Here is a 12046-nt window from a genome sequence, read left to right on the forward strand (position 1 = left end):
CTCCTTTTGATGCATGTTCAAGGTATTAAACTGGAAGACTCCAGTATGTCAAGACAAACTGAAGTTTTGGGTTCAGATGTTATCAGCAATGGAGAAAATAACGTTGGTTGTGTTTGTATCTTGCCTCTTACATTTTAATTGACAGAAGACTCAACAAAGTGAAAAGAAAATTTCATCCTAGTTTGTTACTGTCTTGTGTATATTGCACACATATATTAACAACCACCTATGACAATTCAAATCCTTAAAGTATTCTCCCAGTTGATAAGCCCTTTCATAACAAACCATTTGCTTTTGGAAAGACTACCTGCAAAACTTTAATAAGCCTTTTCAAGAAATTACATTGGTGCTGTATTTCATGTGCAACTTGCCTGGCTGATACTGAAGTGATAATTTTTTTATCAACATTGTGCATCTTGGTTAAAAGCTGAATTGGTGTTAGTTTGCTGCTAACACCAGCAAGGTGGATCCAGGAAAAAATTCCATGATGAGGACCTCACCAGAGAATGGATAACATCCCTTTAATGTGAACCAGAAGTTTAACATGGTGTGAGTAAGAATTCTTTCTATGACTGAAGAACAATGGACTGTAAAATTACTTGTAAAAGACAAAGCTATTGGTTTCAATGTCTTTTGGTTTTGTGGAGATAGAAACAGATTTTGTACAGTCACTAGAGAGGTTTAAAAGGCTGTTCTGGTATGTGTGTATGTAAAAAACTTCCTGACCTGTTTAGATAAAAAATGTCAATGAAAGAATCAGCTACTTGTCTTCACTCTTGCTGAATGTCAGTAAGGTACATGCCTAAACATGCACAGATAACTCCTCTTTATTCTAATGGGTGAGTTGAGCTTGTCAAGTTGCAGATGTTGCAATCGCAGAATGATTTCCAGATTTACATGGGTGACAACTTTGAATTTATTTTTGTTGTTTCTGTATAAGCATGTAAAATAGCAACCAGGTTTTACTGAGGACCTATTAGTTAGTGATAGTCTAGTATACAATTTTTCACTCAGATCTTCAGTTGGTCTGTGTCTCTTGACTCCTTTATATCCCTCTGAGTAACATGTTTGGAGGCTTACCAGCAGGAAGACATTTATACAAGAGCAAATGCTATTGCTGCAGTGTCTGTTCACCTGCATCCTACTGTGAAGCTTAAACCTGTAACAACATAGAAAAAGTCCTTCAGTAAATTGTTAAGATATAGTTTAGAAGTGTTTAAAATTTTGTGATCAGCTGGAGTCATTCAAGAGATACATGAATTTTGCAAACGAGATTTCATAATCCTTGATGAAACTAAACACTTTCCCTTACATGAAGCCCCAGACTTGATGTAATCATAGGATCACTCACATTGGAAGATAAACCATGAGGTCATCTAGTCCAGTCCCTTGCTCAGATCATGTTCAGCGCTGACCCAGGTTTCCTAGGACTTTGTCCACCTAAGTTCTGACTGATAAGTTGTAAACCTCCACTCTTCTATGAGTACACAGCCATCTCTTTGTGTTATTTTGTGCAGAACTGCTCAATCACGCTATCTGCTAAGGATCTCACTGGTCATAATCCTGTTTGCTGGATGTGTGATAATGTAACACACTCATAACTCCGTCACGTATACCAGTACAGCATATTTTTGGATACTTTTATTAGCGTGTACTACACATCTAGATTTTTCAATAGCGCTTGTTAAATCTAGATGGAGAGTGTGCTATTGAAATTTTTAACAGGAACCACATCACAGAACTACTAAAGGTAATGGTCAAGCACCAGAGTTAAGAGTTTCCTTCAGTATTAATTGCTTTTTTGACAACTCTGCTTTTCTTTACACATGCAGAGAAAGTATTTCTTCTAGTTATTCATTAGGATAGTTCAGTAACTATTTCATTCACACAAAATGAAGAGAAATCAATTCAGTGAGAAACCAGCTGGGAGTTAAAAAGTAGGAAAACTGGTTTTCCTCCTACTCACCTGCAAATAACAATGAGATGTGGGAGGATAATATCTACTGCCTCTAAAATCTTGTAGACCATAGTGAAAAGAAACACTAAATCTGATTTTACTTACTACAGAAAACTTTCCATTTGTTCAGTGTGTGATTTAAATTCATAATGTGTTGTTTTAAGCTGTTCTTTGCATTTGCAACACATCCAAAGTAAGATAATTTATTTGGTTAAAACAGTTCAGAGTTCTGCTTGGAGATATTTTAGTGTATTCCAGCCTATCGCCAGTCATGTTACTTATCTAACAGAAATAAAATAAATGCACACAATTTTAGTCACCATTTCCCAGTATAATAAAAATAAGGTGTGTAGCAAAAACCATAATTTTATTTATTATGGGGAAGTGTTTGTAATTTAGTTACTTGGTTTTGGCCCTTACGAGTCTGGTTACCTTCCCAAACACTGGAGTCCTTTTTTCTGCCTGTGGTTGACTAGGCAGTTGTGTTCAGTGTGATGTTTTTGCAATGTTCATGTTGCATCAATGCCCTAGGCCTTATTTCTCTGCAGTTTTCTTCACCAGAGGCTTAATCCAAAAATGGCAAGATGTGCAGAATGTAGCAGTCTGCTTACTAAGTATATCTTACCACAAAGGAATTGCTTTTGTTTTAGTTTTGTCCAGCTACGGTAGTGTTTCCTGTATATTTTTCAAGCTGAATTTAAAGCGCTGGTTTGGGTTACAGAGGAGTAAATTGCTGTGGATTTGTCTGCTTTGCTCTTGGTTGCTCCTCCAGTACTATTATGCAACAGTGAAGTTAACAGATGTACTATTTTGCCTTCTTATGAAATAGCCACTGGTAGGGAACATCTCTATTGTAAATCTTACTCCTCTTTTTGATCTAAATAAATATGATGGCCTATGAAAAAAACAGATATGAAAAACCTCTTTTATTAGTTTTTAAAAAGATTACCATTAATAAGAGTCAAGAAGTTAAAATCAAAGAAGAAGACTTCATTGTTTTGGAGGACTGAGATGGATTTTATTAAAGATAGTGAGCAATTTATTGGTCTCTGCTTCATGATTTTTGTTTGGTTTTAAAAAATGTATAGCTTGATAGAAATATTGCAATATACAATCAGTTTATACTGCTGAGTAATGTGCATTGAGCTCACTTAGGCTGGTTTATGACAGTTCCATGTAAAGCACCCTTTCTATATGACATTTAGAATCATTTAAGTAAGAGATGGATAAGAAATAAACAGATCATCTCTTTGATCAGTTTCAAATTTCTCCTAAATATGATAAAGGTCTGATGATACCAAAGGAAAAGTCATATCTGAAGCTGGCTGTATCTAGCAGCAAAATAGTTGCAAATTGACTGAGTGTTATTAAGGGAAAGCAACTCTAGACTGAAGTATATGAGATCCTTTCAGAATCCTTCTCTGATTTCTTGAGTTGTTTAGAGAGGCCAGAGGCCGTCTAATACTTTCTCCATCTTCAGTCTGAAAACCTGGGAAGTGGTAATGATGAAAAACAAAATCAGGGTAGGAAAATATCTGTAGAGAGGCAATTATAATGCTGTAGTTATGCAGACTGATTAATTTTTTTAAGCTAACGACACTTAAAATATGGGCATCATGATATGATAGTTATCTTTTTACCATAAAAAGTCAATGAACACATGGTTAAAATATGACCATTTCTGCTGTCGATTTTTTGAGCTTATTTTTCAAATTGACTATGGATTAATGTGCTAACCTTGGCATTGATACAGATGTTGTAATTATAGACATGAAATTCCTGAAGTAATAGTTATATATTAATGATAATACTGCTGTATTGCAAGGCTGTATTATACTTTGCTTTTAGATGAAGTACATGTTTTGACTAGATTCACAGCTGGATAAACCCTGCTTCTTTAAAAGAAAACCCTTTGCAGGGAAGCACAATGTGCTTTTACTTTATTTACTGCATGTATGCAAGTTGATGATTGGATGTCAAGCATTTTATAAATCAAAGCACTGTTTAATTAGTATTTTCCCCTAAAAGATAGTACAATTTCATATGAAGGCAAGCTGTGGTATTTTAATTTGGAGTCAATGTGCCTTTTCTGGGTTATTGTTTTGTTTCAGTGTTTTCCACTCAAAATAAGATGTTTGCCTACCTGTATTCAATTTTCCGTACTTGTAGGTTTTATTACCTTTTTTTTTTAGTTATCCATTTTGGATATTTTGGAAGCAGATACAAGCAATGCCTGCAGTGAGTCAAATAAAATTTCGTGGTACTCATAACAACTCTCACTGTGTTGGAAGTGCTACTACACTAAGGATGCTGTTCTTTGAAATGTAATACAAATTTTGATTGCACTGTGGCTGCACATGCGTTCCCTAAATACATAAGGAAAACAATTTATCAGAGCACTAGTGCCAGCAGAGTAAGTTAACACACATCTGTGTGGATATTGTGGGAGATCACTGCTGAGCGATGTCTCATTAGACTGAAGGTCATCAGTTAGATTTTCTGGTAAAATATTATTCTTCCTGAGTTGGCATCAGAAGTAGTAACCAATAATTGCAGGTAACCAACAGAAGTAGTAATGAATGTAATTTTTATGATCCATATAGTTCCATTTCAGTTGTCTGCTTTTCAAAATCTTTTTGAAGTAGATAGAAGACATTGCTGGAGCTGTAATGGAGTGGACTTTGCAGTCAATAGGCTAGGCACCCAGCCAGTTTGTAATTCAGTGAGACACAATACATTATCTGTTTTGACAGTCTTCATGGCTAAATAGTCTGGCTCTTGTAATACCTAACTGTTTATAAATAGAAATGAAGAAGTCAAATGGTCTGATCTTGACAGCAAACTTTGGATATGGCCAGAGTTCACATGTGCTTCTTCCCTTCAGTGGAGTGGGAAGACCAAAGTAAACTGATGGAGTTAATTGGAACTCTAAAAACATCTCTGGCATGTGTTTTCCTTGAGGTTTCAGTAATGCATGAAAAAATTTGATATTTATGAGCTCTGCAGAGAGACATGTAAAATATATTGGTTTTTTCACCAAGGAAAACAATTCTTCTAGTGGCACAATGGTACAGCATTCACGAAGTGCTGTACTTAGAAGAGTGGCTGTCCAGTTTGCATGTTGTGTGGAGAAGGATGGGATAGGAGGAGGTAATTCTGGTTTCTGATTCCTATTTCTTCCTCCATATAAAGCATTTTATCAGATAGTTTTCCTGGTGAAACAGGCAAAGGGCTGGCACCTCATTATAAGTTCCAAAGACATCTGTGGGCTCTCTCCTATGCTAGCTTGACTTATGAGGAAAGGTAGGCATCATACCCTTTGATACTGTCAGTAATACATATCTTCTTGAAGACAGGAATTATTCTTTAAGCTCATTCTGGGTTGAAATGGATGTAGGAGGTACATCCACTAGCAAGTAACAGACTTTGATACTGCATAAAAGTTGATACAAAGAATTTGTCTTTTCCTTCCCCCTTGTGTTACAGTATGAAGTCCCAAAAGAGAAAAACACCGGACTCCATAAAGCCCCTCTTTGGGCTTCAAGCTGTGAGTGCTCATCTCACACGAGAAATTGACTGAGGTCACTTAAATTCTGCATGTACTTGCCTTGCAGGAGAGGTTGGGATTCCAGACATACTTATTTTCCTTACTGTACCCGGCTTACTTTTGCTTTAATTTCACGCCGCTTTATGGTCTACTCCTTGGAAATTAGTGTTGTGTGGGAGCTGTGGTTTCCACTTTAGTCAGGTGTCTAAAAACCCTGTGAGTGTTGCACCTGAACCTTCTGGTGGATACAGGCATAATCCAAACCAAGCTTTCCTGAGTGTGAATAAAACAGCTCCTTGTGGAGGTGCTCAAAATACAGGTGGACTCAGCTCTGCATTGAGTAGTTGGCGTTGCTTTCATGACAGAGGGGTGGAAGGGTCAGGCTGTGTCATGTAAAATCTGTAACATTTCTCTGAGCCACGATTCTTGGCTGATTCAAAGCTAGAGGTTGAACATGACCCCGTCTTGCTGTTACTCAGAACTGAATGTTTCAAGACCGGCTTTCTGATAGCGGCTGGTCAGGAGCTGTGCTCCTGGACTCTGGTGCGAAGTTTCGTGTTGAGTGGTTACAGGTGGTTTGGACTGGAGAGGTCCTTGTTCTGTTCCAGTGGTGTCTAGGCCTGGTGCTGCAAGGGGCTACTGCCAGATTATAAGTAAATGGGCATGGTCCAGAAACCTCCAATGTTTATGAACATTTTCTGGGTAACCAGCTTTTTTGTTTCATGAAGAACAGGGCAGAATACTGGGAAGTATTTACCAAGCGTTTTGGGAAAAGAGTATGTATTCTGCAAGCCAGAATTAGAGGTACCTTACATAAAATCGAACAGTGACATCAGACACATTTACTTGGGCCAGTTCTCTTGTGCTCTAGGGTAATGTTTTAAATACGTGTGGCATTTCATTGTGGCCAGCTTATGTGGTGGTAGGCTCTCATTTTCTTGAGACCATTCTGGTCCATGTTACACGCACATTGGTTTACGTGTTAGCTAGCACTCTTGTGTTGCTGTTGTCACTGTTGTGACAATAAGGCCGGTTCTGATCAGGGGATGATAGAAGTGTCCATCTCAAGTATCCTTGTAACAGCATTTTCAGCTGGTTTGGATGAGAACTCTCCAAACTCTGGTTTGCTCCAACCGCCCTGGATTCTGTTGTCAACACTCCAGTGTATGCATGATGACTTTTTAGTTAAAATTGTCTCATCTGTGTGCAAAAAATTGCCCAGTTCAATTATTTACGTATCTAAATAGATAAATAGTGTCAATTAGTTCACCATTTACTTCACACCTGCAAAGCAGGACCTGCCTAGGTTGTTCCCAGGACTACTGGGAACTCCCTGCCTCCCCAGTCCCTGACATGCAGTTGATTATCTTGTTAACAGGGACTAGGACTGCCTGTGGAGTTCTTTTATCGATCCCTCAGACCTCTAGTGGAGCTGGGACTGCCCGGGGCGGGTTCCAGTAGCTATCAGTCAATTATCTCATCTGTACAGAAACTAGCTGGGGAGTTCCCGGGACTGCCCAGGGAGTTCCTGTGGGTGACTCAGCACAGCCAGCATGTGCAGAGGCACAGCCCTTGTCCCCAGCTGCATTACAATTACAGCTGCCTTGTTAATTGGGAGTGCAGGTGTGTGTATCTACCTGGTGCATGGAGCAGGAGTGTTGGGAGGACCAAGAGGTGTCACAGAGGCCATTTGATGTTTGGGCATGTCCTGGAGTGTCCTGCCCGGCTGACTGTGTTCTTTGGTAGGCACAGAGGGACTATTTTTTCATGCCAGGCTGCCGTGTTTACAAGCTTTTCCACAGTGCTTTTCCTGCCGTGGAGAATCGAAAACACCATGCTCACTGTCACCAGAACCACACTTCAGCAAAGGTCTCTTTACTGGAGTCATTTGCTACTTTCTTACCTGCTACAACAGATGTTGTTTGAGCCTCCTGTGTCTTACAGAAGAAAGGGCAATTTACTGGTAGTGCTTACTGGTTAAAAAAATATGTTTATTGCTGATGGAGAGCATCTAAATCTCATGGATTTGGAACCTGGTCTGATGTCAGATTGTTGTCATAAAGTGGCTTCCCATAATATGTAAGGGGATATAAATTTAAACTTCCTTATAGTTAATCTCCTTCTTCTTTTGCAAATGAAATAATAAATTGTGAGCAAGCCAGAAGTACAGTAAACAGCAGAGTCTGAAAGGTTAGTTTGGAAACTCAAGAAACAATTGACGTTGGTTAGAGTAAGAAAGAGTGAGGGAGGTATGAGCTATGTCTGTAATCAGGAGTGTGTAAGGCAAGATAGGGCTCCATGTTGTTTTCTTTTTCAGGCCTCTCTCTCCAAAGACAGTCTCCATGGAGCACATAGAGTGGTTGTGCTGCTTCTACTCAGTGACCTGTCCTATGGGGATGCTGAGAAGCCAAGTGTACACCACATTGAAATTGCAGCATGTCGGACTTAGTCATATGAAGCAGGTGGAAAAATTAAAAATATATGTTCACAACTTGTGTTGTTCAAAATCAGTATTTGCTGTATGAACTGTGATGTAAGAACAGTGAAGGTGGGAGTGGTGTAATGGACAAGAAGGTCTCCAAAGGTATTAGAGACCTTGGTAACTCCAGTTTGTTGGCAGAAATAGATCAGCTGGTCAGAATTACACTATCAAACTATTAAAGGCACAGTACACCAAAGAAGATCTTTGAAAACTTTGATCACTGGGAGCTGCATATGAGTAAAATACTAGGATTTATGCTACAAGTAGTGTGGCTGTGTTTGGAGGGAGTGAAAAGGTACGTGCATTGAAAATGGCTGTTTCTATAAGAGTGAGTGTAGGTTCGTGGAAAATAGCAGTGATATAATGCCTGAGAAGTGCCTGGGGGTCAGGGCACCTGAGTTCATCCCCGGGGTCACCTGCTGACTTGCTGCCTTGGCCAGCTCATTTCCCCTGTCTTGCTTTCACAAACAACAATCAGGAAACAAATCTTTAATTTCCTTTGAGATTGATTCACAAGAAAGACAATGAAAGCAGGAAAGTGTTATCTGTGGTTGGAATGCCACACACCTAGTGAACGCTTAACCCCTGCTTGTATTATTTAATTTAACTGCTGTTAGTTTATATCGGGGTTTTCCCATGGTTTCTTTAGAGATGTAAGATAATGAGATTTTTTTTTTTCTCCTGAAATGCAACTCTTTACAACAGTGTCTTGCTTGAAGTGTTGTGTTAAGAAAAGTCTTGTTTATGAGGACGGTATAACACATTAAATCACCTTACATTGAACCACATGCTTTATAATTAATGTACAAAATTATGTCCTGTCTTTTTTTCAAGTGGAGCTTGAATAGCAGCATCCTTTGCTGTGGTCTAATTGCAGAAAATCCTTATCTTAGTAATAACTATTTATTAATGTACTTTACCTGCCTGTCATAAATTACCATTTAGCTGCTGCAGCGGTGCACAATGGAAGAAAAGTTTAAGCAAAAGCTGAAGGTGAGCCTGATCAGAGATTTGAGCTGTTTTTCACAATGTGAGTTTGCAACTGACTTGCTTGTGTATTGTTGGTAGGCTGGGTGAAGAAGTGGGATAAAGCTCTCAATTTTTCCTTCGCTTACCTTCCCTGGAGAGATGGAGAATTGCCCAACTAAGATGATATCACTTAAAAGCCTGTCTTCCTGGACTAGTGTGTGGAGTCATTCATTACTATTTTCACAGTGCTCAGGAAACAGACCTTTAAAACCTTTTATTTCCTACAGCCGTAGTAGGGCAGCACTGAGGTTGCTGTGTCTCAGAAGGTTGTAGTGACTTTCTCATTTCCAGCTCTGTCACCATGTTGCTGAGATACATCTGTAATGGCCTTATCTAAATTCAGTAATTTAGAAGGCAGCTATTACCTTATTCATTAAAAAGGGAAGAAATGGAAAGCAAAATCAGTTACTCTTTGATCTGTCAAAATTGCTTCCCTGTAGAGGTTTTCAAACTATTTCTAAACGCTGTAAAGGTGGTGCAATGCAGAAGTTTCCAGGGTTTTTATGAAAACCATTTATTTGATAAAGTTTTGTACTTAATAAAATGTAGTTTCTTTTTTGGAGTAATTAACTTACAAAGTGGTAGGTGCTTTCCAGCCATTGGAAACCCTATCCTAAAGCTCATTTTAGCACAGACAGCTGCGGAACAAGTCTTAGCTTCCTAGCTAGCTATCCCAAACATTGTCTAGAGAACTGCTATTCCTGCCTTGACTGCAAGGGCACTGCTGCAGAGAGTGTACCAATCATGCTGAAATGTGTAAAATTATCATTTTAGCCAAAATAATGACATAACCTTCTGAGCAGTGTATAATCCTAATAAGATTAAGCTTTACCAAAGAAAAACATAAAATATATAACCTAATAAAATCATAATCTGTTCTGAATAAACTGTATTATACATGTTCGCTGAATGGATTATATAAATTTAATGAAATTACACTGTCTTATAAGCAGGATACAATAAGTAGTAATGGCAGCTTTTCTATACACAGTATAAGAGAGCAAGGAAGGAGATGGGGATTATTAGAAAATGAGTTTTGTCAAAACAATTAAAAAGATAAGGATAAAAATAGAATAATAATTTCTTAAGTACTGTAACAATGAGCTTCATGCTTCTTTGAGTGTATGAGCCAAGATCAAAGTAAGATATACAAACATCTAAGAGGAAGACTGACAGTGGTGGAGAGGAATGACACAGCTAAAATAATTGCTAAAGATTCAAGAAATTATTGTACTTACTAAGCATCAGTTCAAATTTTTATTCCTATTTCTTTTGTACATTGAATATTTGTCCATTCCATCTCTTCATTCAATACATGGTAGTGGATTCCAGGCTGTTAGCACTTCTGCACCAGATGGCATATACTCTGTCATGCTGGGCTCATGTTAGAAATGTCATCTATGCAACTCAGCTGAGATAGAGTAGCACTTTAAAATTAATTCCTCAGTTGTCCACTATGGATTTTTTGTTTTTTTGCTGCGGGTATTACACTCATGTAAAAAGAATAAAGATGCTTTTCTTGCTGTCAAAAAATACAGCATTTCCAAGTATTTTTTATAGTGTACCATATTTCAGTTTAGTTTGCTGTAGTAAGGAATATTTGTCCTTACAGAAGTACAAAAAGTATTACGAAAACTGCTTTTAAAACTATGTCAGCACAAATACATTGCCTCTCCAAGAACTGTGCTGCATGTTTTTGGAAACCTTTATGAGACAGTCAAGAACTAGGCTAAGACAGAAGGATCTGAGACTTAACATTTCAAGTTAGTGTAACACAGTAAAGGATTTTCCTGGGTTAAGTGGAGGGAAGATGAAGAGAGAAAGGAAGAGCCTGTTGAATTGCTTTTCTGTCTGTCCAGATTAAAACACATCTTGCATTCCCACAGGTGGAATTTTAAAAGGCATCTCTTGTCATGGAAAGACAAGATTTTGTTATCACACACAGCTTAGTCCCCATTCCAAAGCTTCATAATAGGTGCCTAAGCACCAGGATTTAAACAGTGTAGCACCTATAAAAACTAGAGCCAAGAGTCAAACAATTTTCTCTTTCATGCATATTAATTTCATAGTAGATTTTATTCTTTTGTATATCTATAAAATCTCAATGGTTTAAAACCCCATCCTTGGTTATATTTGGACAATACTGGTTGGCTTCAAAGAAAGAGACCACAGGAGGTTATGTAGAAAGTAAAGGATTATATTTAAAGGAGTCCTTGAACTTACATGGTATGGTGAGGCGTTAGGCATGTTTTATAAGCTGATTCATATCATATGACTAAACCATGAAAATTAAGTTAAATTTCCTACTAAGGACTAGTCTTCATGTGCAACATCCTGGGTAGAAGAGCTGTCCCCCTACCAAAGGCCGTAAAGGGAGACAGGAGTCATTGGCTTGGATGAGCACAGTGCTGGACATTTAAAAGACTGTCCCTTTATCCAGTCACTGAGATTCTAATGGCTCTTCTGATAGAAATAAGTGTCGTTTTACTAGTGTAGTTTTTAGTTCTAATTTGTGTAAGTAAAAGAGAAAGGAGGGATAGGAGAAATATTTATTTCAAGATTGCTAACCAGTAAACAATATAAAATAGATGGCAGTTGCATCAGCTATTCCTTTGGCTTATTCTGTTTTCGTTCCTTTGTCTGTTAGTTTTCTTCTCTCTGTGATACATTTGTTTTCTCAAGCTACTGGCTTTTAGTGGGCCAGAGGCTGTTGCTTTTCTGTGTTGAAGTGGCCTATGTTGTTGAAACCTGCTTAAGAAGCAAAGCAACCTAAATCAACCACGGCGCTGCAGCTGGTGTGGAAGAAGATGCGATATGAGCTTTGCCTGCTTGCCTCAGTTTACTGTCAATGAATCTTCTGGGGTAATGCTTCTGTTTTACCTCTGGCCTTTGAAATACAAGTCTTTTTCCCTACTCCTTGCACAGAAATAATGATTCCGAGTAGCACACAGTGCATTATCGTGGTGCTTGCACCTTAATTAATTGTAGGTTTAGTGGTTAGATTATTACACTATATTTTAGCACTTAAAAA

The 12046-nt window shown here is 38.2% G+C and overlaps 1 protein-coding gene and 1 long non-coding RNA gene across 3 annotated transcripts in view; one reads left to right on the forward strand and one right to left on the reverse strand.

The window, feature by feature from the left end:
* AIG1 (androgen induced 1) overlaps nt 1-12046 on the forward strand; it is a 123471-nt gene that overhangs the window by 18833 nt on the left and 92592 nt on the right. The gene's annotated exons all lie outside the window — the stretch shown is intronic.
* Nucleotides 2951-10357, reverse strand: LOC146439686 (uncharacterized). The gene is made up of 2 exons (XR_014851293.1): nt 10254-10357; nt 2951-3446 (listed from the first exon to the last, which is right to left on the reverse strand). It is a non-coding gene; the product is annotated as an uncharacterized LOC146439686 (long non-coding RNA).

This window comes from Lichenostomus cassidix, chromosome 3 (genome assembly GCF_008360975.1).
Source record: "Lichenostomus cassidix isolate B80296 chromosome 3, HeHo_3.0, whole genome shotgun sequence".
NCBI classification, from domain to species: domain Eukaryota; kingdom Metazoa; phylum Chordata; class Aves; order Passeriformes; family Meliphagidae; genus Lichenostomus; species Lichenostomus cassidix.